The 27,526-nt window shown below is 49.6% G+C and overlaps 1 protein-coding gene and 1 long non-coding RNA gene across 7 annotated transcripts in view; one reads left to right on the top strand and one right to left on the bottom strand.

Annotated features, from left to right (window-relative positions):
* PTPN3 (protein tyrosine phosphatase non-receptor type 3) overlaps positions 1-27,526 on the top strand; it is a 141,501-nt gene that overhangs the window by 24,658 nt on the left and 89,317 nt on the right. Inside the window, exons 1-2 of one of the 5 annotated variants that reach the window (XM_025432050.3) lie at positions 11,125-11,259; positions 13,094-13,233. The exons of 2 other annotated variants lie outside the window; for them this stretch is intronic. The gene's annotated coding sequence lies outside the window, so the exon portion shown is untranslated. Of the gene's footprint in view, positions 1-9,895; positions 10,036-11,124; positions 11,260-13,093; positions 13,234-27,526 lie in introns of those variants that run through there. 2 more of the 5 variants (XM_025432052.3, XM_025432053.3) reach the window with 2 other exon arrangements.
* Positions 8,434-11,027, bottom strand: LOC118350175 (uncharacterized). Of its 2 annotated transcripts, XR_004803483.2 has the most exons (4): positions 10,803-11,027; positions 10,431-10,716; positions 9,995-10,071; positions 8,434-9,330 (listed from the first exon to the last, which is right to left on the bottom strand). It is a non-coding gene; the product is annotated as an uncharacterized LOC118350175 (long non-coding RNA). The 2 variants fall into 2 exon arrangements; XR_007414135.1 differs by having other exon boundaries at positions 10,431-11,027.

The following is a 27,526-nucleotide window of genomic DNA, read 5'->3' as shown; positions in this document are numbered from 1 at the left end:
CCAAGAGGCCTGGTATAAGGGAGTGAGGTGGCCATGGGGATCATAGGTACCATAGTTAAACCTCCCACAGAAGAGTCATGAAATTCCTGTGGTCAATGCTACAGTCACCCGGATATAAAAATACCTTCCCATATGATTATCTGAGAAAAAAGCTTTATGTTTGCTACTGGTCACATAGATTTTAAAAAATATTTCATTCTTATTTTTGAAGTGCTATACATATGTTGTAGAAGATTTGAAAAATATGAAGAAAATCACCAGTTGTTATAAACTGAACATGTCCTGCCAAAATGTCTAGGTTGAAATCTAATCCCTAATGTGATGATATTTGGAGGTGGGGCCTTTGGCAGGTGATTAGGTCATGAACGTAGAGCCCGCATGATTGGGATCCGTGGCCTTATAAAAGAGACCCCAAAGAGTTCCCTCACCCCATTCTGTTGTGTGAGAACAAAGTGAGAAGAAGCTGTCTATAAACCTTGGAAGCACGTCCTCATCTGACACTGAATCTACCAATGCCTTGATCTTGAAATTCCCAGCCTCCAAAACTGTAAGAAATAAATGTTTGTTGTTTATAGGCCACCCAGTGTATGGTATTTTGTTGTAGCAGCCCGAACAAACTAAGATATCGGATAGATACATCATTATCTAGAAGTCATTACTCTTAATATTTTACTATACTTTCAGGATTTTTTACGCTCATAAATTTATTTATTTTTTTACAAAGTTATGCTATGAATACAGCTTTGTCTTACACTCTTTATCTAAACTATATCACAAGCATTTTCCCAGGTCATTACAAACTCTTTGTAAAATAATTTTAAGAGTTATAGGGTAATCGGTGGGACACAGGGTTGCATATTCATTCAGTCCCTTATTTCATATTTTTAGCAATTATCAACAGTGCTAAAATAATCCATTTCTATTCATAAGGCTTTATCTGCATTTGGATTTTTCCTCTGAATAGATTGGGTCCATATTTTTTTTTCTTTGAATAGCATGGTTTTCAAGATCACTTCAGTGTTTCTTAATAAATAGCAAAAGAGATATTTTTCCTCCTGGATGGGACGGGTACTCTCCTCGGCTCCACACACCAAGGCTGGTTTGCAGAAGGGGTGTACTTCCTCTTGCTCTGCAGTCCTTGTCTCTCCTCATTTCCGTGTGGGCGCACAGGATAGCCAGGCTGGGTTGGCTTTTCAATGACTTCACCAGAACCAGAGACAGAGCTGTACATGTTCCCACGGTCACCTCTTTATCCAAACCATGGAAAACTGACTTTTTTTTTTTTTTTCATAACTGGCACAGGCTGTGTTTGGGTCAGGAACCCAACATTAACTACAAAGACTGACCTCAACCCAGGGAACTTGAGAAGAAACTAGATAACACTGTTGGGAAATTGTTCTCTCATGTGAATTGGCATTTGAAATATGCGCTAGTATTATGTACATTTTTTTTATGCCAATGAACCAAATGTAATGGAAAATAATATGCTGGCCTTAGGAAGTCAAGGGACTTGGACTGACAGAAACACATCAATAAAGCAATCCAATTTCAACTAATTTTCTCACTCTTCACACTCTTATTAGGTGCCAGATTCTATCTAGGTTCCCATCATAAAAAAAAAAAAAAAATGATGTGAGTTCACAGTTGGGGCAGCTGGCTTGCTCAACTGTATGTGATGTGTTAAGCGTAAATCTAGTGGGATCTAAATGCAGAAGGAGGGGCTCCTGAGTCGGCCTATGCAGTCAAAGAAAGCCTCCTCTTACTCAGATTGTAAATGACCGAGAGAGAAATGAAAACTGCCCTCAATCCTTTGGACCCTATAATGTAAGGATAAAATATTTTCATGGGTGCTGACAAAACCGGGGCAGCTTCCCAAGCTTGAGACTGATCATGATTCTAGATTACAGTGAAATTGAAACTGCAAGACATCAAGGAGTTTTTAGGCCCCCTCTATTCCCTGGTAATTTCTATGATGGATTTTATTCACCCTGTGGTTCCTGGTCCTACTGCCCAAAGATGAAGGTCATGGGCCCCAGAGCTGGTTTGGAATTAGCTCACGCAGCAACCCAGGTAGACAACAAAGGGGTGTGTCCTTGACCTGTAGACCTTCTGCCAGCACAAGGAGGTGACTCCCAAGTGTGGAGAGGCAGGGGCAATGTCCTAATTCCTTTGTTTTACGTAGAAATTGAGAGTGCACAAATTAATTATACTTTATTTGAGACACTACTGCTCATTTTTCTCCCTTAGCTTATCTTCTATATCTTCTTATATTCCCTGTGTGTCTACATCTGTCTGTATCTCTTTTCTGTCCATTGGCCACTTAATTATTAAGCTCGCAAGCAGAATTCCAGAAAGAACTCCAGAAGGATTTTAGATATGCCAGAACTTCTTGCTTATTGCAGAGAGGCAGGCAATTTTTGAGAAGAGACTCATGGCCCTTTGCATACCTTGCTCAGAAATAATAGTCACAGCCCACATGGCATCATGGCATCATGACATCATGACCCCATTGAGAAGATTTTCCAAGAGCCTTCCAAAAGGGGCATGTACATTAATAACTACATGGGAGTCAGCACACGATGAGAAACATGAAAGAACAGACCAAAACTGCAGGGGTGCAGGGATTAGACTGTTCATAACCACTTGGGGTAACCTAGGAAGAGGTAGCTTGTCAGATAACTTCAAAAGAAGGGTAGGATTTCAACAGGCAGCGATGGTCAAATGATCTGTTTTAGGAGGTTGACATGAGTCGCCTTCATTCTTCAAGAGGAAGCAAGAAAGATTTGCCAGTGATTGGGCCGGATGACAAGGCTGGGCAAGGTGGTGGCATTGAAGACCAAACTAGGAGAAGCCCAAGGAGATAAAGAAATGGACAGAGAGTAATGTTTTCTGATATAATAGCTGGAGAACTTCACCCTGGATCAGAGAATTTGGGGTGAAGAAGAACAGTATCTGGGTAGGCCTTGGTGGCTGCCACATGAAGTCTGTCCCTGATCACTGCCCGGGTGTGTTGGCAGAAAATCATATGACTCTCAGTAACCGGGACGCTGTATGTGAGGATGGCTTGCCTTAGGAACTCTGATGTCCCTGGCCGAACACGGATTCCTTAAACTTCCCATGTGACTCGTGTTTATGGAGGCATCGCTGGACTATCTGTTTGGACTTCAATGCAGTGACTGTGTGTACCATGGAAAAAATGAGAGCAACATCCTAGCAGGACGCCGGGGCGCAGTTGAGGAAATCCTGTGGTGTGTCATCCACGCAACACTAGAAGGTCACCAGAGCACTGGGCAGGCTGAACAGTGCCCCCTGTTCTTGAAATGTCACCAGGGATTGGAAGCACAGTTTTCTTTGGGGGTCAGATCAGGTTTCTAGTGTCCCCGAGGATAGAATGGTCAGCCAAGCAAGAACAGATTTCAGATGATCGTCTTTCCATGCCTGTGACTTCCAGGCAAGGCGTGGGTAGCTACTCTGTCTTACTTCCCGGCCGTTTTCTTACCAGCTGTGTCAGGAAAGTATCATTCTTGACCTCGGGATCACTGAAGTGATTTTTCTTATTCCTTTATCCTCCTCCAAAGCGCTCTTTCTGTTCCATCCCTCAGCCACATGAATTGCCAGTAGGAGTAAGAGCCCGTGACCTATGGCTCTTTCGAGCAAGCTACACCGTGCTACGCCCTGCTGTTATTCATAGTTACGGCCTTGATTTGTCAAGTAACCTGGGCTTTGTATTTGGCCAGTAAAATTTAGAGGGACTCAAAATGTAAAAAAACCAATTTTTTAAAAACCATCATGCATGCATCATGATATATTTTTTTTCCCACAGAGAATGTACTTTTAAACAGGTTACACATCACATGGTGCATAATTCAGAAGGAACAAAAGGGTTTATGGCAAAAGGTAAACACTCATCCCTCCCCTGCCCCCACTTGTCCAATTCCTCTTCAGGAGGTAATGACCTTCTCAGTTTCAGTTTTGTGTGTACTCTACACACTCCAATGTGTTTATTTTAGTGTCTACTCCTCTCAGCAAACATCACCACCACTGTGACTATCACCATTACCACCTCCTCTCTAGTCACATGGTTCGCTTCCTCCTGGCCCCAGGAAAGCATGGTCAGGTGGATGGAGTCAGAGATCCAAGGTCAAGAGTAGAAGGCAGAAAGCCTGCCAGCTCTCTACTAGGGGTCCCTATTTGCCTGCAGGAGATGCCCTCTCTCTACCTCCTGTCCCCTCTCTTTCTACCCCTTTAAATGGTTAAGAAGCTGAGCCTGTGGTCCTTTGCCCCATCCATCTAAGTAAGCATCAGTGATTTCTACAGGACCACGGTCATCTTTTGGTAAAATTTCGAATCCTCTTAGTTTATCAGACTAGGTTCTTAGTGTGGAGGCTACAGGACAGAGATTATAAAACTTCAGTGTACAAAAGATTTCTTTTTTTTAAAGATTTTATTTGTTTATTTGAGAAAGAGAGAGCACACACGTGTGTGCACACACGAGTGGGAGGAAGGGCAAAGGGAGAGGGAAAAGCAGATTCCCCACTTTAGCAGGGAGAGGGCTCCATCCCAGGACCCTGGGATCATGACCCGAGCTGAAGGCAGACACTTAAACGACTGAGCCACCCAGGCACCCCTTTATAGTTAATTATAAAATGCAGGTTCTTGGAGTCCACAAGCAGAATCAGAAGCTCTGAGCTGAGGCCAGAAGTCTGCTTTTACACAAGGACTCCATCTCTCAAGGTGATCATGATGTGTGGTTCTGGATCAAAGTTTAAAAAATGCTGCCTTCAGTATTTCCCAGACTCTACTCCTTAGAATCTTCTATTAGGGTATTCCTTGAATCTTTCCCTTAAGGTTGCTGATTTTTCGAAGCCATGACCTCTGTATGACTATTCTATATTCCCTGGGTATTTTTTTCTCTCTCCTTCTATTGTTGGACATTTGAACCTTAAAGGTGTGGTTGGGAGACTTGACAAACCCATTCTCCCCAGCTTTTGTAAGATGACACCACCCACTGCTTAACCACCAACAGCCACAGTTCAGGATACCAACTCTCATTCCCCACATTTGTCATCATTTCTCTTTGTCTCTAAAGCTACAACCTTCTGCTGCCATTTCCAGAGCAGGTTTCCGAAATCCCTAGACTTACCTTTCCATTTCTTGTGTAGCAGCAAATCTATATGGTGGTCCATGGGCCTACTATTTTAAAAGATTTTTAAAATATTTATTCATAAGAGACACAGAGAGAGACATAGAGACAGAGGGAGAAGCAGGCTCCCCATGGCAAGCCCGATACAAGACTCAATTCCCAGGACCTTGGGATCACGACGCGAGCCAAAGGCAGATGCTCAACCACTAAGCCACCCAGGCATCCCACCACTGAGCCACCCGGGCAGTCCCCGTGGACCTATAATGGTCCTTCCAGTCCTCTGGTACATCCACAGTGTGTGCATCAGGAAATTATTTTTCCAACTCAGGTGTGTGTATCCCTAAGCGTTCACTCAAGTGTTCTTGAAGGCCCAAGATCCCTCTGAGATAACTGGTTACATTATTTTTGCATTTACATGATAATATTAAAAATGTATGCATACTCGGGATCATATGGCTGACTCTCTTATAACAGAGGCCTGCTACATCGAGCCCTGCATTGGGCTCCTTGCAGGGAGCCTGCTTCTCCCTCTGCCTGTGTCTCTGCCTCTCTCTCTGTCTCTCATGAGTAAATAAAGAAAATCTTAAAATAAAATAAAATAAAGTTGCAATTCCCCAACCACCTCACGTCCAGTACCCTTTCTATGAGCCTTACCCTCGGTCTCTTAACACACAACATAATTCACTGGTTTATCATGCTTGTTGTTCATTGTCAGGCTTGCCCTGGTAGAGCATGAGAGCAGAAATTGTTGTTTCTTTTGTTCACTCATGTCTCCCAAGCACTTAGAGCAGTGCCCGACACACAGTAGGTGCTTCATAAACATGTGATGAATGGGGCAGCCCCAATGGCCCAGTGGTTTAGCGCCGCCTTCAGCCCAGGGTGTGATCCTGGAGACCCAGGATCAAGTCCCACACTGGGCTCCGGGCATGGAGCCTGCTTCTCCCTCTGCCTGTGTCTCAGCCTCCTCTGTCTCTCATGAATAAATTTTTTTAAAAAATGTGATGAATGAATCCACAACGCTGCTCTTGTACCCAAGCCAAGTTCGTTCATCAAAGGACAATGGACAAGACTCCTTTGGTGGTGGTAATTTGCAATGGAAAGACACTTTTCAATGGATCCCACTTTAGGCTAACAATTTGTGTTTCTCAAAGGGACATCCACAAAGTCCCAGAGTCCCAAGAACACAGGCTGAGGGGATGAACTGGGTCCCGAGTCAGACGAACACCCCTCCACAGGCTCCTGACTAGGCCACTGACCGACCACTCCTTCCTCTCCCTCCCTCCTGGGCCTGGAGCAGACATTCTGTCAACTGCCAGTGCCGGTCAGGGCAGGGTGGCCTGCCCTCTCCGTGAAAGGAACCTCTCAGGTGTCTGTACAATTCCACAGTAGCTGTTTCCCCTCTCTCCGCCATTTTGTTTGGCTTGCCAGCTTTTAAAGCTTGTTTCGCTTTTCCTGATAATGAAAGAAACTTACCGTAAAATAAGATTTAGGGACATAGCAAAGAAATAGATGCCCAAAGACCTGAGGTTCTCCTATAAAAGCTCCCTTCCATACCTTGTTTCTCTGCTTGTAAATGCAACGCTCAGATAGAGTCACCATTAGTATTTTGGTGCAGTTCTTTCCAGTCTTTTTTCTATGTGCATGGATTAAGTTGAAATATAGGAAGTTGCCAATGTTCAACCGTTATTGACCTACAAAATGGCCGTTTTATGTGGTTTGACTTGGTAATTCAGCGCGGAGGCCATACTATTTATATAATTTTACATTGTATTCTTTTCGCTTGTCATTAACAGCACCACTTGCCCATGTATTTGGCGATGCTTAGGCCCTTCATGAGCTTGCATTAACAACACAAATAATTGATGAGCATTAGCATCTCAGCTGGGAGCCCTGCCCTGTAAATCATTGAAACTGTCTATGTGGTGCCCAGACTTCCTGAGTTTGATGTGAATGACAATCCTCAGTGATTCTTCCAGGAAATCCTTCCTATAAATGCCCCCAGCCAATTGCCTGTGTGCAGTGCTTGGCACCAGATTTTCTGTCCAAATGGCAGCTTCTGGGAATATGCTAGTAACCGTGTCCAGTTGCACATCTTGCATTCCTCTTGTACGAACCTGGCCCATTACGAGTGATGCCTACTGGCTTCGTGGCACACCTTCTTTTCCAATGAAATGACCCATTGGCTTTCTGTGTTTCTTGTTGTTTAGGGATTTCTGGGCCAGGAACAGTCAACCAGCATTACTAAAAGAGAGAGCTGGGGTGTTTTGTTTTGTTTTTGTTTATCAGCAGTAGGAGGAGGGCTGCTCTTAGGGCTCTGGCTTTCTCTTGGCAAACATCGTCAGGACTATCAGCCCTGTATCTTTTCATCACAGTAAAGTTCTGAGGAGTCCGTGAGCCAGGTAGTTCCATTATGCTGTGATTTTGACTCCCAAATAATTACCCAGGGAAAAATAATCTATGTCTGGACTGGCCTCATGATCTGGGACTAGGGATGGCCTTAGTCCCGACAAGGCCTCTATTTGCTCTCAATATGGCTGGGTTCAACCACACAGACTAAGAAAATTATGTGTCCATCCAAAAGCTTCATTTCCATAAAGTTTGGGAGCTTATGATATAAGATCAACTGTCATTGCTGATAATAACGTCATGTCACTCTAGGTGCAACAGCTGAAAAGGATGGACTTTAACATTTTGGCTCCAACAATAAAATAGTAACAGGAAGCCAGAACATTTAAAGGCAATTTGCAGCCTACAAGCACATCAAAGGTAGAAAAAATAAGGCAAAAAAGACACAAAATGAAGGATATGTGGTTTCTCTTCTGATCAACACATTGTAAGCTACTACACAGGCAGGCAGTGTTGTAAACCCTAACACCCTGGCTTTGAGGTCAGACCAACTGTGTTCAGTCCTAACCTTGTCTCTTACTAGTTGTGAATGGCTCCTAGATTGTTTCCTCTTCTATAAAACTGAGCTAGAAACACCCATCCTGGAGAGTGACTATGAGGATTAAAGACACATTATGTGTAAAATGTCAAGCGTACTTGAGCCTGATAATAGTAACTATTGTTTTATTATGATTAGACTTTCCCAAAACTTCACAAATTTGTAATTTGGTCTTTTGCTGTTTATTACTGCAAACACAACACTGTGACAATAATAAACTTGTGTTTTTCGTGTTTTTTTAGCAATAAACTCAAAGAAACCAACCACACTCCTTCCCCCCCTCCCATTAAATTATTGACATTTTCCCGTATTTCCTTCCAGTCTGGGTGAATGTGCAGACATAATCTTTATGCAGTGTATTTGTGTTTTCAGCTTTTCCCTCCCTCTGAACATTGTACTTTAAGTTTCCCCCTGCTGCAGTATGGTCTACTAGCTTAGTCTAAACTAGTTAGTATTTCAACGAATATACCATAACCTAACCATTCTGCTGATTTCGGACGTTCATTAGTTTCCAGTTCGCGGAATATTCTTTCCTTTTGTTCCTGCTTCTGTTTATGGTGATCGAAACGCGCAATTTTACAAAGATCTAGGTCTCTTTCCCTTACGTGTGCAGATATGTTTTCGCTTGAATATAAGAACACTGTTTAAGCTCATGACTGTTGAACGTGGGGAAAGAAAAGGTAGTTACTGCCTCAGCCGTCAGGGAAGGCAAACTGAGACAACTCCAAGAATCCACATGTCGGTGAACTTAACGTTTCCTTGCAAGCACTTGGCAAGCTAGTAGCAGATGACACACTGAGGTAGGCGCTCAGGACATGGATCTTTTTAAATTTTTATTTATTTATTTATTTATTTATTTATTTATTTATTTATTTATTAAACATATTTTATTTATTTATTCATAGAGACACAGAGAGAAAGAGGCAGAGACACAGGCAGAGGGAGAAGCAGGCTCCATGCAGGGAGCCTGATGTGGGACTCGATCCGGGTCTCCAGGATGACACTCCAATCCGCAGGCGGCACTAAATTGCTGAGCCACCAGGGCTGCCCCATGGATCTTTTTTAAAATTTATTTTTTAAGATTTTATTTATTTATTTATTCATGAGAGACACAAGCAGAGGGAGAAGCAGGCTCCACGCAGGGAGCCCGACGTGGGACTCGATCCCAGCACTTCAGGATCAGGCCCTGGGCCTAAGGCAGGTGCCCAACCGCTGAGCCACTCAGGTGTTCCAGGACATGGATCTTTAAAGTTGGATTAAACACGTTCACTTTTTTTTTTTTTTTTATCCCGTTCAGCCCCCACATTCCGCCCAGATCCAAGTGATAGGTATTCGAGTTATTGGAAGCACAGTGGGGGTAAGGGGCTTGGCCCAGATCACACAGCGCAGAGGGCAGGGAATAATGCCTTTTGGAGACTCTGAATTCCCAGGTTTCCTATTGCGCTTTGCGAGGGGGAGCGCCCCCAGGCCCTCCGGGAGGCATCGACAACCAAGGAGGTGCGTGCGGGCTGGGCTCTGCGGGGGCGCCCCCGGGAGACCCCTCCTCGCCTCCCCGGGCTCCGAGCATGCCCAGTGAACCCCCGTCCGGCTCCACGGGCGGGGCGGGCGCGGCGGCTCCAGGGTTTGCGAGCCACCGGAGGGCGGGGCAGGGCCGGGGCAGGGCCGGGGCGGGTCCTGTTCCTGGGACTCCGCGCCCGGGTCGGAATTCCCCCCGACGCGCCCGCTGCGGTGGCGCTCCCGGGACCAGGACCCAAGGAGGTGCCAGGGGCTGCCGGCGGCCACCGAGTGGCCCCGGGGCAGACCGGCCCCCAGGACCGCGGGCACCCCGGTCGGGACCGCGCGGCCCCAGACCCCAGGCCATCCCCCCATTCACTCATTCACTCCACAAACAATGTTTGAGCGCTTACTGTGTGCCACGTGCCGCCGGACGGGAGCTGGGACACCGCAGGTAAGACCGGCAGGGCCGCTCAGCTGCAGCGGGTCCCTAAGTGAAGACACAGAAGTCAGCGCAGGAGAGGGACCGTCACCTCGCCGACCTCACCTCCTACTCGGTCCTCCTTGCCAAAGCCCTAAGGTGTCGCCCCTTAGTGTCCGCACCAGGTGTCCCCTGAGCGGGGCTGCAACGTCACCTTCTCAAGGTCACTCCCACAGGCTGATGAGACCGCCTCTTTGAGAACCGTGTCCCCTAGACCATCACCTCCTTACCCTGTTCTTTTTCCCTTTTGGGGACTCCCCCCACCCTCTAATATACCCGCACAGCTTGCGGGTTTACCCGTTGATTGGTGCCTGCCTGTCTTTCCCCCAAACTCCACCTGGGGACAGGATCTTTGCCTCTTTGTTTACCGGCGTGAAGAAGCGGGAGTAAGGTGATCAATAATTCTTCGATGAATGGCTCCGTGGATGATGATCAACGTGAAGGAAATGAAATGAGGGCATGGAGAGTGTCCAGGAACAGGGTGTTGATTTAGCAAAGGTGCTCGGGCCAGGCCTCTCGGATAAGGAGGACACAGGTACGAGGAGAAGGTGCCAGCCGCGTACAAGGCCGGGCAAAGAGGTCCCACACAGCGGGAGGGGGACAGGCATGTGCAAATGTCCTGAGAGTCTGGGGGACCGAAAGGTGCCCGTGGGGCTGCAGGAAGGCCGGGGTCAGAGGAGCTGTCAGAGGGCAGCAGCGCCCAGACTGGGGCGGGGAGAGGGGAGGGGGGTGGCAGGTACCGAGAAATTCTGGAAAGAAGGTTCAAGCCGGTGAGCTTGCTGGAGGAGCGGGAGGAGCCCGGACTGCGAGTCCTCCTGTCAGATGCGCTGAGCGCCGTCTGCGCGACCTCCCTAAGCACAGACCCACGGCGGGCCGGGCGCACAGTAGGTCCCCGGGAAATGGTCAGGGAGCGGACGCCGCGGGCCTGCGCCGGGGCCCGGGGGCGCGGGGCGGCGCGTCGGGGCGCGCCAGGCCGGGGCGGAGCAGGGGCGCCCCGCGGGGCGGCGCGGGCGCCCGCCCCCTGCCCCCCGCCCCCCGCCCCGCGCGCGGGCCCGTCGCGGCCAGCCCGGCCGGCGGGAGCCGCCCGCGGGCGGCACTGGGCATGCTCAGACGGCGGCCAGGTCGCGGCGCGAGCGAGCTTCCGCGCCGCCCGCTCGCGCGACCTACCTGGGCGCCCCGCGCCCCCGGATGCTGCAGGTACGGGCGGGCGCGACCCCGGCGGCCCCGGGCAGGGCGCGCGGCTCCCCGGGGCTGGGGCGCGCTCCGAGCCGCCCCGCCCCCACCCGGCCCCGCGAGCGCCGCAGGCGGGCGGGCGGGCGGGCAGGGGGCGCCGCGCCCCGGGGTCCCGGGGCCACGTCGGGGCGGGGGGGCCCGGGCCGCGCTCACCTGGCGGGGCGGCGGCGGCGGCGGCGGCGGCGGGAGGGAGCCCGCGGGGCGGGGTGGGGCTCGGTCCCGGGCGGGACGCGGCGGCGGCGGCGGGGCGTGGGCGTGCGCTCCGACCCGGGCAGGGGCGGACGGGGCCGGCGACCCGGGAGGGCCCCCGCCGCCCCAGCCCCAGCCCCAGCCCCAGCCCCAGCCCCAGCCCCCGGCGCCGGGGGGCGCGCGGCCCCGCGGGGAGCCAGCCGGGCGCGGCGGCCAGACCTTCCCGGCTCCCGGGGCGAATCCGCCTCTCGGCTTTCAAAGATGGCATTTCCTGGGCCTGGCACGAACTCCAGCGCCGATAAATCCTCCCCGTTCCGCGGGCGATAGGGAATGATTTATCAGGTACCTGCGGTGAGACAGCTGCAGTGGGGGAGTGCACGGGAGATGGGCCAGCCCCCCATCCTCCCCTCCCCCCACCCCCACCCCAAGAAATTCCCATTTTCAGCGACCTGAACTTACTGAGAAGTTGCGGGTGCCTTAAAAATTCATGGGAAGTTGAGACAACTTGACACCTGGGGTTTCCGAGCCGGTGGAAAGAGCTTGTGACTCGGAAACTGGAGACCTCCGTTCAAGTTGGGCTCCCCCAGGCCAGCTGGTGACCTTGGGCGACTTGTTTAACCTCTCTGATCTTCCATTTCCTCCCCTGCTAACAGCCGGTAATAATGCCCACCTCACTCGGTGGTTGGGTGGATTAAGTGGGATAAATTATGTGGAGGTGTTTGGCACCGTGCCCAGCACAAAGCAAGGGAGCAGTTGGCGTGATGTGAATTTAATTCGTTTAGAGACCCTCGTGGCTCCCATTTGACCAGGAAATTAGAATGACGAAAGCATCTTCAGGGCCTGGTGGCAGAGTGACAGACCCTGTCTGGTGCCCTGGAGAACTGCAGAAGTCAAGGGCTTCGGAAAAACAATTTAGCCGAATTGTAGTCGGAGAGCATCTTAGTTAAAAGCAGTTTTATACATTCAGAAACTCCAGAAGTTGGCAGTTCAGCTTTACTTACAAAAGAGCTGTTTTGCAAGATGATCCATCTTGCGAATGTTTAAAGAGATGATGCGAGGCGAGGAAGAACAGCCTGGTTAGGAGGATTTCTGTTCTAAAAAGCTCTCCTACCCAACTTTCCCTATTATTTAGATCGAGGTTTCTTAACCTCAGCACTGTTAACATTTGGGGTTGGATAATTTTTTTTTTCTTTTTTGTGGGGCCTGTCCAATGCATTGCAACATGTTTAGCAGCATCCCTGGTCTTAGCCGGTAGATTCCAGTAGCAATCCTTCTCCCTCAATGGTGCCAACCAAAAATGTCTCCAGCCGTGGCCAAGTGTCTCCTGGAGGAGGGCAAAATATCTCCTCTCCCCCTTTAGAACCACCCTGCTGTCGTTGGCCTACCTGAGTTGTTCGAGAATTTTATCTTATGTTTGTTTAACTCGCCTTTTATAGCTTCATAGAACTGTACAGGGTGCATCCACATGCATCACCTCAATTTGTACAACTGCCCCATGAGGCCAGGTGTTATTCCCATTTTACAGATGAGGCAATTGAGGTCTTAAACAGCCATCACAGGGTATTGGCCTAGGTGGGATATAACTCAGGTCTTCTGCTTCTATGGGCAGGTCTTTTTCTTCTGCATCAAGCGGCTCTTTATTGTATGGAGACTTGCAAATAGATGACTTTCCTGGCGATTAAATCAACATGTAAAGGAGACTGGAAGCTGGAAACCTTCCTGAGATTGACTAGTTGAAAATTAACAACGGTAAGCTATTATCTGACAGAGAGTAGGCTGTTCTAGTTAAATATTCTAGTTTATAGTGAGCTCCCATAAATCCCACATACACTTAATGGAATACCAATTTGCAGAGAATTAGAGTAGAATAAAACATGCCTAATACTCTGTATTGATCCTGAATTGTCTCTGGTGATTTGCCATCTCCTAAAACGGACTCTTATATGTAAATTAGGCATTAGCTGAGGAATGTAAAAGGTCAAGTTACTGAAGGCATTTTTCTGAGTGGCATTCCGTTCAAGCAAGCATTTATTGAGCTGCTTCTGTATATTAGATGCAGTCCTGGGTGGGGATGCTGAGTAGGCCAGTGGACCCCAGCAAACTCAGGGTACTTGGAAGAAATTCCCTGCAAGGAGAGGGCAGGTCCTCGGGGACATCTGGGAGCAGGAGAAAGAACCCAACTTAACACAGTCAAATTCAGGAAAACTCACGGCTTCACCATTCCTGTTTTAAAAGTCTTCTCTCACATTTTTTCATAGAGAAGAATTCTGGTAGCTTTCAACCTCAGTCAAGTGGCAGGAACTTGGTCAGAGGCAAATCTTATCCCTGAAAGAGGTTGGGCTTCCCAGCTGGTAACTGGCCTCCGGGGATTGGGACTAACTTCCTTGACTGTTGACCGTGAATTGGGAAGGTTCACGTACATTGTTCAGTTTTAGTGCTGTTCTCTCCCACTATTGCAGTTGAGAAAACTAAGTTTAGCAAAGGCAGCCTGGGGCCAGGAGCAAGAGGGACCAACTGTGACCTTCTGAACCTTGGGTCCAGGCACAGAAGGAATTGTGTTTTCCAGGATGCACGGAACCCACCAGCTTTGGGGATTTGAGGGACCGGGAAGGCCTGGCCCCCTACCTCCCCGCTGAGCCCTCAGGGTTCGTGGTACGATGGAAGGGAACCTGTGCTATGGAAGGGAACCTGTGCGTGTGACTGTAATCCCAGTGCTCAGCTTCCTTATGCCAGACAGCAGTGGTTCCTGGAAAGCGGGGCCAGTCCCTCTTCATCTGTTCCCAGGTCTGTTGCAGGGGCTGGAATGCCTAAGGCAGTCGGCACTTGCCCTGGCCTTGACTTGCGCTGGTGGAGGCAGGGCAGCCTGCTAATGTTTCCCAAGCTTGGGCTCTAGACCGGCTCTCTTAGAGGCAGGCCAGGATCTGGTCAGTGTCGACGCTGCTCGGGTCTCACAGGTGTCTCCTTTCATCCACCTGAAGAGGGATGAAAGGGAATGCTTTGGTAGGCCCCTGGCTAAAATCTGATCTAGTCATGGGCTCCAAGACCTAGAGATCTTGCATCTACATAGCTTCTGGTTGTGTGTCCACCTGAAGCTACTTGCTGCCTCCGGGGTAAAGGCCAGCGGACAGCACAGATTTCACAGCAAATTCAGACACCTGTTGAGTTGTGCGTCAGGCCCTAGGGTTACCGAGAGGAAAGTCAGACCCTTATCTTGGAAGGACAAGTGGTAGAATTGGGAAGACAATGACAGGCCTGCGCACACGTGCTCTGTCTAGTTGTGTGTCTCACAATTACTTTAAAAGGAGATAAAGCCAGATGCCGGAGAGGCCAGTGGAGGCGGCCATTCATTCTGATGGAAATCAAGGAACACCATAAGGAGTAGTTGGCATTTGAATTCAGCCTTGAAGGTAGAAAAAGATAGTGGGGGGGGGGGGGGTGAGCAGAACATCAGGTGCTAAGGCCCCGAGACACAGAGACCTTGTGTATTTCAGAAGTGATGACTTCCCCAGGTCCTGCATCCTGACCTTGGCAAATGCAGGCCCTACCTCCCATAGTCAGGGTGCCAACCCCCACCCTGTGTCTGGAAGGGGCCCCAGCCTCACTCAACCCAGGGGTAAGGGCCCATTCTCCTTATTCTCCCAGAAGTGATGCCTGTGGGTTCTTTGAGGCATGAGCACTTTCCGCCCAGGATGCCTTTGGTTTTCATTATGAAACACTGTTATGGCACTTACTGGCTGCCAGGTGCTGTTCTGAATGTTTTCTAAATATTAACTCATTCATTTAAACCTTGGAACAACCCTCCGGCTGTGCTTCCTACCTGGGTACCGGCAGCTTGCTGGGTGGGTGGGGGCAGAGCTCATCTGACCAGTCCCTCTGGGGTGGGGGGGGGGTGCTCTGATCATGGTATGGCTTCTCCTGGCTGCGGTTTATACCAGTGTGCCGGGAAACAGCCCAGCCGAGTCTGAGCTGGGATGGAGTACTGGCTGCCACGACTCCGTTTCCATCGGGGGGCCAGCAGGACTCCACCGGCTATATTTTCTGAACGGAAGACTAGGATCTGTAGTCTGAAAAAGAATGTGCTGCTTCTTCATGTAAGAGGAGGCCTGGGAGGTGTTGTTTGGATACTGAGAGAGTGGAATTTTTGAAACCTTTTGATGCTTTCTGTGGAAAGTTAGGACAGAGGATTTGACGTTGGGATAGTCCTGGAAAATTCAGGTCCCATGATTTACTGTCAGGATATACAAGCTTTTAGTAAATATTTAAGCGATGTGTAGTTTGGAGTGGATTTTCTGTACTGAGCCCCTTGGTGCCTCAAAAGGGAATAAATAGTACTATCTAGTCCCAGAATCTTGTTCATTCCCACCAGCCCTACCTTGCCGGTAGGGTGAAAAAAACGAGGCTCAGAGAGATGGAGTGACCACCCAAAGGGCTTGTTACTCATAAGCAGGAGAGCCAAGATGTGAACCCAAGTTTTTTTCCTGAACAAATCATTTAACTGTAAAATGAGGATAATAATGGAACCTATTTCCTTTAAATGGTCTATTTTAAAGGAGTTACTGAATGAAAACCCACTATGACAGAACTTGGCACAGGAAAGGGTCCCCTCCCTTTGTGGTTGGGCCTCTGACCCTCCAGACAAATGGTATGTTCAGTGTTCGGTGCCAAGAGTCACTGTGGGTGAGTAATGGTCCACTCCTAGGCCAGGGCTTCAGGTCCTAGGTCTCAGGGCTAAAGGGACATTCCAAGGAGTAGGATCCAGGACCAGAAGGGGGGCCGTGGGCAGCTGGATGCTGTGTGATGGAAGGCGCTGGGCTGACTTTGGGAGTGGAGCATGAAGACCTGACCTCCCCTGCCCCCCTTGCTTCCCTAAGGTGGAGTCAGCCTCAGTTTAGACCCAGGGTACTTGTGAGCAAAGCAGCAACCACCCCCATCAGCCATCCCTTGACCCTAACCACTAGCAGGTCTGGAAAGGGGGTGTGACAGTCTGAGCCTGCTTCACCCCCGCCAGCCCTGTCCCCTGGTCTGGTTATCAATGAGTTCATACATGGTTGCTGTAGAAAATTAAAGTGTCAGGGAACAGAAAAAATTATCAGCGATGTTCATCCTGGAGGCGACAGTCGCCACCACCGCTCCGGTGGACTCCACATGCCTTCCCACCTGCCAGCCCGTTCTCTGCAGTCATGGGGGTCTTTCAGAAACACCTCCTATTGCTCTGAGAGGAGAAGACTGGTGTGGGCATCTCCTGCAGGCAGGCCCCCGTGTGGCATGTATGGTTTGGTCCCCGCCCTGCCTTACCTGCCACGGGGCTGTGAGAACCTGGAACCTTGCCTCCCCACCCCCCAACTCTTGCTTTGGGTGTTAGTCCGTGACTGCACATGACTGGGGTAAAACTGCCTGCTGTAAACGCTCATGCCTCCGGATCTCTCTCCTTTTACAGTGTTCTCGCAGTTGCAATTTTGCAGTTAATTAGTGTAATTATTTGTATTAGTACCTGTCTCCCCAGCGACACGGGGTGCTCTCTGAAGTCAGGGTCGATCTGGCTTTGTTTTCAAAAAAGGAAAAAAAAAAAAAAAGAAAAAACAACCTTTCTCTGGGACTTATTTTTTTTCTTTTAACTTTTTATTTTGACCTAATTCAGACGTACAGCAAGGTTCTCAGAATAGAACAAAGAACTCTCATACCCTTCACCCAGATTGCCCAAATGTTACCGTTTTATCACATTTATTTTATTCTGCTCTTTATGTATATATATATTTTTCTCTTGAGTCATTTGAAGGTTATTTATAGATTTTTCCTTTCCCTCAAAATACTTCAGTGTATTTCCTAAAAGCAATGACATTCTTCTATATAACTCCAGCACAATTTTCAGAACCAAGAGATCATTATTGAAACAATACTATTATCTAATCTGTAGATCTCACTTGGGTTTCTTCTAGCTGTCTCCATAGTGTCCTTTGTAGCAAAGCACCTCCTCCCCCCATCCTGCATTTCATAAGGTCATCCTGTCTCTTTAATCTCCTTTAAACTGGAACTGTTACTCAGCCTTTCTTTGCCCTTTATGACCTTGACATTTTTGGAAAGCACAGGCCACTTATTGTATAGAATGCCCTTCAATTTGAGTCTGTTTTAACTCCCCACTCTGTCCCCAGTACCACTGGAACATCAGATGCACCCCGTAAATATTTATTGAATGGAAGGAGGTGGAAGGGAAAAAGCAGAGGTTTTCAAGCCCCCGCCCCCCCCCCCCCCCCCCCCCGCCACTACTTTCCTTGCCGAAGGATGTTGCAGTCATACTGTCTATAGGTTTGCATCCTGCTATTTTTATGATACAGCTTTTCCCAAAAAAAAGAGAGGCTTCATCAGGGGCGAGCGAGCCTGCCGTCCCTAGAAGTATACAAGCAGACGCCGGGTGACGGCGTGGCAGGGGTGCTGGAGAGGAGAATGGGGCGTTTGAGGAGGGGCGAGACTCAGCCTGGAGGTCCCTCGAGTGCTCAGCACCTTTCTCTATCTGGGACGCCTCCTTTGCAGGCTTAGGGGCCCCAAGAATCAAGCGACGAGAATTCACCACCTAAACCAGAACAGTTTGAGATAAAAGTGGGGCTATTAATAATTGCATCCCGTGAACTAGCTTCAGCTGGGGCTGCCCTAGGCAAATCTGGAGTTGTGATCACCCTACCCAAATGTGACTTTGAGGTTGGAGATCAGCCTGGAAAGCCCTCTAGCACTGGGAATCCCCTGCCTGGATAAAAACAGAACTAACCTCCTTGGCACCGCCTGTCCAGCCCCTGATCGTGGCGCTAGCCCTCGTGGTGGTCACACTTCCCTTGCCCTGCCCAGTTTTGCTCCTGCTACACCAGCCTTGTTGTGGCCCTCCCCTCGCTTGGACCTTCCTGCCTGGGGACTAGGGAGGTCGTTTACATACTTTGGGCTGGACGGAGGAGGAGGGACTGGCTCTGTGATGGACCAACAAGCCAGCTGTGTTTCCCACTGATAAATTCTAATGGAATTTAAGAGCCAGGGTGTATAAGCGAGGTGGGGCGGGAGACCAGAGCCTCCCTGCCTAGACCTTATCTTTTTCCCCCGGTGCTCACACTTCCACTGTCCTTCCTGCACAAACACCACATCCCTCTCCCAGCCCTAGTTCTGAGATCAGAACCAAGCTACTGGCCTTTGGCAGAGGCAGGGAAGCAGGTGGCATCAGGGACCCAGGCACAAGAGGAGGCGCATTGGATGACCAGTAGGTGTAGACAGGGAGTTGGATTCAGAGAAACCAGGCAGGAAACCAGCGTCTCGGGATTCCGGTAACAAGGTCAATACGAGGCCATTTATCAGGAAGCCTAGACTTGCAATGCCCTGTCCCCAGACACTGGGGTCAGAGGGGGCAGGCACGGGGGTCTGTATGGTACAGCTCTTTAACTCGTTCTCTGCCTAGCAAAAGAGAACAAACCCCGCCTTCCTGGATTAAAAAGTATCATAGGATAAAAATGTGAAGGTTTGGAGATACTTTCTGGGCCATCCCAGTCATGTGGACTTCATGAACACAGGCCAGTGCAGGATAGTATTTTTATAACTCGAGGCATTGGTGGCTTTAATGGCAAAGCCAGTGAGGGAGTGTCCTCGTTCTTAGAATGCGAGACACTAGCACTTACTGAACTTTGGAAAGGTTTTCTAGTTAACTGTGATATGATGTTTTTACCAGTTAAAGATATTCTTTCTCCCTTGCTGAAGCACAGCTATGTAAAAGCGCTTGGTCCAAGGTCGCTTTTTTATAGGACAGAAGGAATCACAGTGTCAGAACTGGATGAGACCTCAGAAGAAATGTTTATAGCTCCCTCGTTTTATAGATGGGTAAACTGAGGTCCCAGGAGGTCTGTAGCATGCTCCACGGCACACAAGTAGCCAGTTGCTGAGCAGGGACTAGTCCCACATTTCCAACCCCAGATCTGAGGTGTGTTTTCTAGATCTCCGTCTAAGGAAGTTTATGAGGTGGACCGCATATTTCAGTGGTTAACAGAAATTTTATTAACCACAGAAATGAATTGTGTTGGCATTAAAGCAGTTATCATTTCTGGCTCTTTTACGTGGAAGTTGCTAGGCTTTTTTTTTTTTTTTTCTATTTTCATACGAGAAATGGTTTGTCTCTTCCACTCAATTTCTGTAGTATATACTGGTTTCTTAGATTTTATCACATCAGAATCATGTTAAAACATGGGCTGCTGGGCCCCACTCCCAGAGTTTCTGATTCAGTGGGTCTGAATCAGACTCAGGTGGGGCCTGAAAACTTGGATTTCTAACAGGCCCCAGGTGCTCCCGAGACCAAGGACTGTCCTTTGAGGACCTGAGGCTCAGCGGTAGTGTCAGACAAGTGCTCTGTGCTTTGCAGCCAGCTTGTCCCCACCCGCCCCCCAGCCACCTCCCCTCCATCCCACCATGTAGCCAGCTCTCTCCCCTGTTACTCCCACACCAGCTACCCTGACCATTCCACGCTCTCCAGGTCTCCTACCTGTTGTCCTCACCTTGCCTCTCCAGACGGCCCGTGGCCCTGAAATGCCCAGATTCCATCACCTTTCCGGCCCTGTCCTTCACACTCTGGCTCCTCTCCTCTTTCTTCCTGTTCTCCAGTCTGAGAAAACGAGTGTCCTTTGGCTCAGGCTTGCCTCTTCACTTACAGCTGAAGGCTGTCGCCCCATCACCTGGGAAAGAAAGACTTCCCCGAGCCCAGCTTCACCATTAGGTCACCACCCAGTCACTCTCTTCCCTTTTACTGCCAGGCTGGCTACAGGAGGAGTCTGTGGCCCCTGAAAAAGATTTGCTCTCACCTGTCAACACAGACCTCCTGCTCAGTTCTGTGAGTGCAGATTTTCTATGCCTGTGACAAAAGATGTAATTGTTCTAGATTGTGGTAAAATGCACCTAAGTGTACAGTTCAGTGGCTGATATTAGGTGGCAGTCATGTTGGTGCGCTCCTGTCACCCCCCCGTGCACCACATGCCACTCTTCATCTTGCAAAACAAACTCCGTACCCATTAAAACACTAACTTCCCAGCCCCCAGCGACCACCCTTCTACTTTCTGTCTCTGTGTGTTAGATGATTCTAGTTACCTCACATACGTGGACTCACACGGTATCTGATGTTTTATGACTAGTTTATTTTGTTTAGCATGATGTCCCCAAGGTTCATCTGTGTTACAGCATGTGTCAGAATTTCTTTCCTTTTCAAGGGTGAGTACCATTCCGTGGAATGCACGTATACCATATTTTGTTTATCATTCATCTGTCACTGGACACTTAAATTGCTTCCACCTTTTGGCCATTGCAAGTAATGCTACTGTGAACATGGGCATACACAAAGGCGTCCCTCTGGTTGGGACTTGCAACCTCAGGCAGGGTGTTGAAGCATTTGTATAGCAATCCTGACTTTATCTACCCCAGCGTCCCCCAGCTGCCTCTTGACCAGCACTGCCCTCACCATGATGGTCAGAGACCACTCACTCATCGAGACCAGTGGCTGGTTCTCATGTCTCAGCCTGCTGGGTCTCTGTGCAGCGGGCTGATTGCCCCTCCCTCATACCACGGCTTTTATGATGTGGCTCCACACCCCCCTACACACACACACACACACACACACACCATGGCTCATCTTGTTTTCATCCTTCTGCAAATGTTTCTGGGTAGACTCACCAGATGCCATCATCAGGGCCTCACAGGACCAGGTCATCTCTGGGCAGTTTTGGTCATATGTGCATCACATATGAACCTCTCCATGAGCGTCCCCAGGTCCCTCCTCTGCACCTTCTTCCTTAAAAACACCCTCTCCATAAGTGACAGGTCTTCCAGGTTAGAAACCCAGGGACATCCTTTACTCACCCCCACACCTGCACTGGACAGATCCTGCTCATTGCACCTCAGACATTCCACCTCCAGCCTGCAGCCTGCCCTTCCTTTCTACCCACTCCCCCACCCTCCCCACCCCTGCAAAAAAGTGGGTTAGTCCCTGTGCTTCTCCCATTTGCCTTTACTCTGGCTTCCTTCCCCTTCTCCCCAGTAGGTCCCTCACACCTATACCTCCTTCATATTGCTGCCAAAAAAATGTTCCCTACAAAAGCACCTAAGATCACCCTGTTCCCCCCATCTGGCCTTGATTCCCCCGTCTCCAACCCCAACCCCACAAGCCAAGTGCTGTAAGCCCAGGGCTTCCCAAGCTTTGGTGTTAAGTTGCAGATTCTGCTTCTAGGATGTCTGGGGTTGGGCCTACAGTCTGCATTTGTTACAGGCTCCCGGGTGGTGTTGAGACTGATCCACAGACCACACGTTGAGAAGCCAGACTCTGGAATAGATCTATGTTTCACAAATAAAGTTCTACTAACATATTTTCAATCTATAAATAATGCAAGAATTTTTTTAATGTGGTATAGTTTTAATGTTTTCTTTTTTATACAGTTCGTCTTTACTTTCTCAATCATAAAGGCTGACTCACTGTTGCAGTGATTACTTGCACTTTAAAGACATTTTAGAAGACAAAGAAAGGCTTCCATTTTTTAAGACTTACCAAATAAGTCAAAGTGTGTGAAAGTACAGGGGTCTCGAAGATGTTTTCCTCTTAAAGAGCTGTATACTCAGGGTCAGGGCTCCCTCTTAGCTTCTGCAGGGCAGAGACTGTCTCTTAATCAGCTCCATCCCTAGGGCCCAGCCCGGACCTCCTCAGGATGTTAGCTGGAGGCGAGGAGGAATCTGGGTCTTCCTCCAAGAGGAGCTCATCATGGAAAACTGTTGGTGTGATGTGCAATGCCTAGGTGGGAAGGGGAGCCTGTGCCCCCGGCGCTTCTGGAGAAGGCGCTATCCATCCTAGGAAGAGGGAAGGGATTCCTGACAGCTGGCCCTGGTTGAGGAGCACGTTGGCCCTCATTTTATGACTCTTAATAAGGCTTTGCAGAAGGGAGCCGATTGGGAGAGATGTGCTGGTGGTTTTCTGGGAGCTGGGCTTCAGCGTGGGAGGGGAGAGAGGAGGCCCTGGAGGGCTGAGGGCAAGGAGGCAGGGAGTACCTGGGAGAGTCTGACACCAGGAGGGCAGCAAGGACCACAGGCAAAGAATCCTGTACATGGGGGTGAATTGTGGGATGGATGTAGCCATTTTTGACCAGCCTGCTCCAAAATATTGCTACCTTCCTGTCACCCAGTAAGTCTAAGCTCTGTAGTCTGTTAGCAAAGTGTTTCATGACCTGGCATCTCCCGCTTGTGGGACCTGGCTCCTGGGCCAGTGCACATGGGCGGCCTCAGCCCAAAGCCCACATTCCACAGTTTTCTCTGCAAGGCTGCAGGGCTTGTTCTCTTATGGTACAGGTGGTAAGCTTGGGATCCTCTCTGGCCCCCTCCCCCACTAACTCCGTGGCCCTAGTTGAGCTCCTAACGTCTCAGTTTCCTCATCTTCACACTGGGAATGACAAGTATCTCCAACTCACCAGGTCCGGGGAAGTGCTTCTCCCAGTGGCATCATGGTTTTACTTAGGAGCTGCAAGGTTTTCACTTGCTGCCTGCCATCCTGTCTCCTCAGTAAGCTTGACAAAAGGACCATGGTGATATTTGTCCACAGGTGGAGCCAGAGGTCGCAGCTGGAGAGAGCTGTGGGTGCTGCCCTGGGCAGGGTGGGCCCCGAGGTGGTGCCACGGTGGGGGGTAGATGGGAAGGTCCTTGGAGCTGAAGACACAGGCGCTCTGGGGGTTGGGAGTCCGCTTGTTGTGTGAATGATAAAGGCACCAAAAGAAAAGATGGCAGCTGGCAACAGTAAAAAGGAGGAAGCTGAAGACCAGGGGGACGTTGGATTGAGGTGGAGAGCAGGGTCCCTCAGACTTTAACTTGCATACAGGAGGCTTCAGGTCCTGTAGCTCTGGGGTGGGGCCTGAGATTCTGCATTACTAACAAGCCCTCAGGTGACGCTGATGCCAGCTGCCTAGAAACTACTCTTTTGAGTGGCATTGGTCTGGAACGTGACTATGGTAGGGAGGAGGCTCCTGGAGAACATATAGAAAAAGCAAAATAAGCACAGCTGTACCCCTTTCTCTTCAGCTCCGTGGAGATACCTTGGAGTGGCAGGTGCACTCAGGTGTCTGCAGCCTGGCAGCTAGATTGGAATCAGATTGTGGTGATGGTGGAGGAGGGGCAGGAGGGGACCCTGAGAGCTCTGAGATCAGCGTTGAGTTTTGACTTCGTTGCTTGATAGTTCATCCTTCAAGGTCTAGCTTTGCCAGAAGAATTTCCATAGAAGCTGCCTTCGTCGCAGGCTGAGCTTTGGTCACAGCCTAGACAAGGCCCAGCGGCCAGGGGCACACAGCTGTTTTCAGAGCACTGCCACACTGAAAGGCGATTATTTGATTATTCATGCGTTTCTCTCTCTGACCAGCCTGTGACAGCCAGAGAGCAGCGAGCTGAGACAGCCTCTTGGTCACCTGAACCCCAGCCCTTGGCGTGGAGTCTGGCCGCAGGTGGGGCTCATTAAATGCCTCAAGTATTAGGGACGAAGGCAGAATGTTCAAGAAGGAAGCGTGTGTAAATCCCTGTGACCGAGAGAGCAGGGGAAGCAGGCACTGAGCTGAGATGGTGGGAGAACGTTGGTGTGAAGGAAGGAAGACGACTGAAGGAGTCTTCAGGACCTTAAGTAAAACGCCAGGAATGTCTTCTGAAGATAGAATGGGGCCTCACGAGGGACAGCTGCTGGGGATTTGGGCATCAGCTCTGCGAGTTGGGCTGCGTGCTCTCTAAAGGAGCCGAAGGCCAACCAGGGGATAGGGATTTCAGCCAGGCACCCATTGTCTTGGTCTGAGGTCCAGGAGCAAACTTGCTTTTCTTCTCCCTTCAGGAGAGGACAGGTGCCCAGACTTAGGCAGACAAAGGATAAAAAATTTCAGCTTCATGAGCCTGGGCAGAAGCAGCAGATTGAATCAACACGTCAGGGCTGGAGCATATTCATAGCCCTTAGCATGTTGAACCTCCCTACAGAAGGGTCCTGCGGGGTAGGGGTCCATTGGCTCCCTGGACCTCAGTGCCCTGCGGGGTGTGGGTCCATTGACTCCCTGGACCTCCATGCCCTGCGAGGTGGGGGTCCATTGGCTCCCTGGACCTCAGTGCCCTGTGGGGTGTGGGTCCATTGGCTCCCTGGACCTCCATGCCCTGCGAGGTGGGGGTCCATTGGCTCCCTGGACCTCAGTGCCCTGAGAGGTGGGGGTCCATTGGCTCCCTGGGCCTCAGTGCCCTGAGAGGTGGGGGTCTGTTAGCTCCCTGGACCTTCAGAGGCTCCCATGAATTGGGGTCAGCCTCATTCTCCTGAGTTGGAGATGGTGTCTCAGATGTTGAGTAACTTGCTCGAAGCCACAGAGCTGGGAAGTCGAGGAGCAGGCCTGGGGTCTGAGAGCTGGGAGAGTTGGGTGGGGCAGCCCAGCCTTGGAGCAGAATTTCTGGGGGAGGATTGGTTGCAGGTGTGGCTGACAAGGCCCAAGCGCTGGCTGCGGTTGGGAGGGGAGTTGGGGGCAGGCCAGAGGAAGAGGAAGAAGCAGGGTGGGGTGAGTGCAGACACAGGAGAGGAGGACGGGAAAGAGGAGGAGTGATGGACAGAAGGAGAAGGAGGTGGCCAGACTTGCATACTCTGGGGGCCAATAAAATATCAGGTGACAGCTTTTTTTTTTTTTTTTTTAGGTTCTATCAGTTTGATTTTCTTCAAATTCATTATTGCTTATTATAATTTAGGAAATACAGAAAGGCTGAAAGGATAGGAAAACCTAGCAATTATATTTATGGCCTTGAGTTCCTTTATAATTATCTTTCATAGTTGTATTCACTGTAGATACACTGTAAAAAAAAAAAAGCCTTTTTTACTTAATATTGTAACATTTTCCATTGTGTCACTATGCCATTATGAAGTCTTCATGGGCATCCTGTGCCTGTTTTGTGATTTACCTACCTAGCCCTCTACAGTTGGAAATTAGCTTTTCTGATTGTAATTCTCAATGTGAAGCGTTGTTGGGAGGAAAATCTTGGCTGATGACTTTCATGTCTGGCTATATCCTGGCTACTAATAGGTTCCTAGGCATGAAGTCCGTCAGACCACCTCCCAGCATTGTTGGGATGATCTTATTGCTGACACAAGCCTTCTGAAAGTGCAGGTGTAAGCCCTGTGCACATTAGTTGTTTGTTCACTCACTCCTGTGTGCATTTCACAAGCATTTATTAAGCGCCTGTGGGGAAAGGCTCCATTTTCTCTGGCCAGGTCAGCAGAGGAACAGCTGCCAGCATCTCTGGCTTGCCTGAGACGTGTGGGAGTGTTTGATCACACACGGCGTCCCAGCCCCGCAAGCCCCCGCCAGCAGGGACAGCCCGTGGGTCCAGAAGTAAACTTGCAGGCTTCGTGGCTGCAGGGTCCAGGCAGTGCTAACCATGAGTTTGGAGCTGTCTGCCCTGCCTGCTGTAATGCTTAGCGGTCTGGTGAATACTGGCCATGCTGTTCCCCACTTTACCTTCTGTTCATGCATGCCACAGACACCTACTGAATACTTCTGTGTGCGAGACACTATTCCAGGGGTGAGGGGTACAGCCCTTAACTAACCAAAGTCCTTGACTTTTAAGAAACTACCATTCCTGTAGGAGGGAGGGATGTGGGAATTGTGAGGAGACAAGAAATAATACATCCAGTGGTGATAAATGTTAGGGAGAAATAGGGAGTTAGAATGACAGGAAGCCCATCCTGATATGTAAAATTCGAGCAGACACAGGGAGAGCGCAAGGGTGGAGGATGTCTGAGGGAAGCAAGCTTCCAGCAGTGGGAATGAGCTGGGCATGACCTGGGAACAGGCAGAAGGGCAGAGTGAGAGCAGTGAGGTGCTCTCTAGGAGGGCAGGAGATGGACCTTGTAGCGTAATGAGATCTAGGACCCAAGGTTCAGTCTTTTCACTAGGAGGCTTTCCTGCTTTTTGAAGCAATTCAGACTAACCTCCTACCTTTTTGTTGCTTATCTATGGCGGGTGATCGCCAAAGCCTGTGTTGGGTGGGGAAAGTCATGGAAGCTGAAACCCAGACTTGGGAAAGTCAAGACTTCCGTTGGCCCTTGGGTCTCGTCTTCTGTGCGATGTGGAATGTTAGCTAGGAAATTGGTAGCTGGGGCTTTCCAGGGCTAGGACTCCATTAAGTGCCATTAGTTAAATCTTGGTTATTTCAAGTTAACTTATTAGAGTGTATAAAAAATCGTTGACAGATGTTTCTTTTTTTTTTTTAAGATTTATTTTTATTTTTTTAAAGAGAGCCCAAGTATAGGAGCATGAGCAGGGGAAGGGGCAGAGGGAGAGACTCTTCCGGCAGACTCCTCGCTGAGCTTGGAGCCCAACATGTGGCTTGATCCCGCAACCCATGAGATCATAACCTGAGCCGAAACCAAGAATTGGACCCCCAACCAACTGAGCCACCCAGGTGCCCCCATAGATGTTTAGTTCTTAGTAAGTGTAGCTTGTCAGATTTATTACAAGCAAGAGTTGCTCAGCTAGCTGTGAGTACTTGTGTAGTGCCAGGAAGGTGGTGGGGATGGAACATGCCCCCCAGTTTATCCATTCAGTCACCTATCCATCTTGCAATTATCGAGCACCTAATGCATACCAGGCAGTTGGCTGCCTACCCCAAAGTGGTGATTTATTACGGTTTTTATTTATTCATTTGACTGAGTGAGAGTGCAAGCAAGGGGAACAGCAGGGAGAGGGAGAAGCAGGCTCCTTGCTGATCAGGGAGCCTGATTTGGGGCTCCATCCCAGGACCTTGGGATCATGACCTCAGCTAAGGGCCAACACTTACCAATTGAGCCACCCAGGTACCCCTCACAGTGGTGATTTTTAAGAGACCCAGATTTCTGTCTTCATGCATTTTATGGTATAGTACAGCAATGCTAGCCCTGCCAGAGGATCATGGTGGGGAGGGACCCAGGTCAGAAAGGGCAGGGCAACCCTACCTCACACCATATACAAAAATTAACTCAAAATGGATCAGTGACCTAATATGAGCCAAAGTCCTA

The sequence above is a fragment of the Canis lupus genome, chromosome 11 (genome assembly GCF_003254725.2).
Source record: "Canis lupus dingo isolate Sandy chromosome 11, ASM325472v2, whole genome shotgun sequence".
NCBI lineage: Eukaryota > Metazoa > Chordata > Mammalia > Carnivora > Canidae > Canis > Canis lupus.
This window is presented reverse-complemented; position numbering and strand designations above follow the sequence as displayed.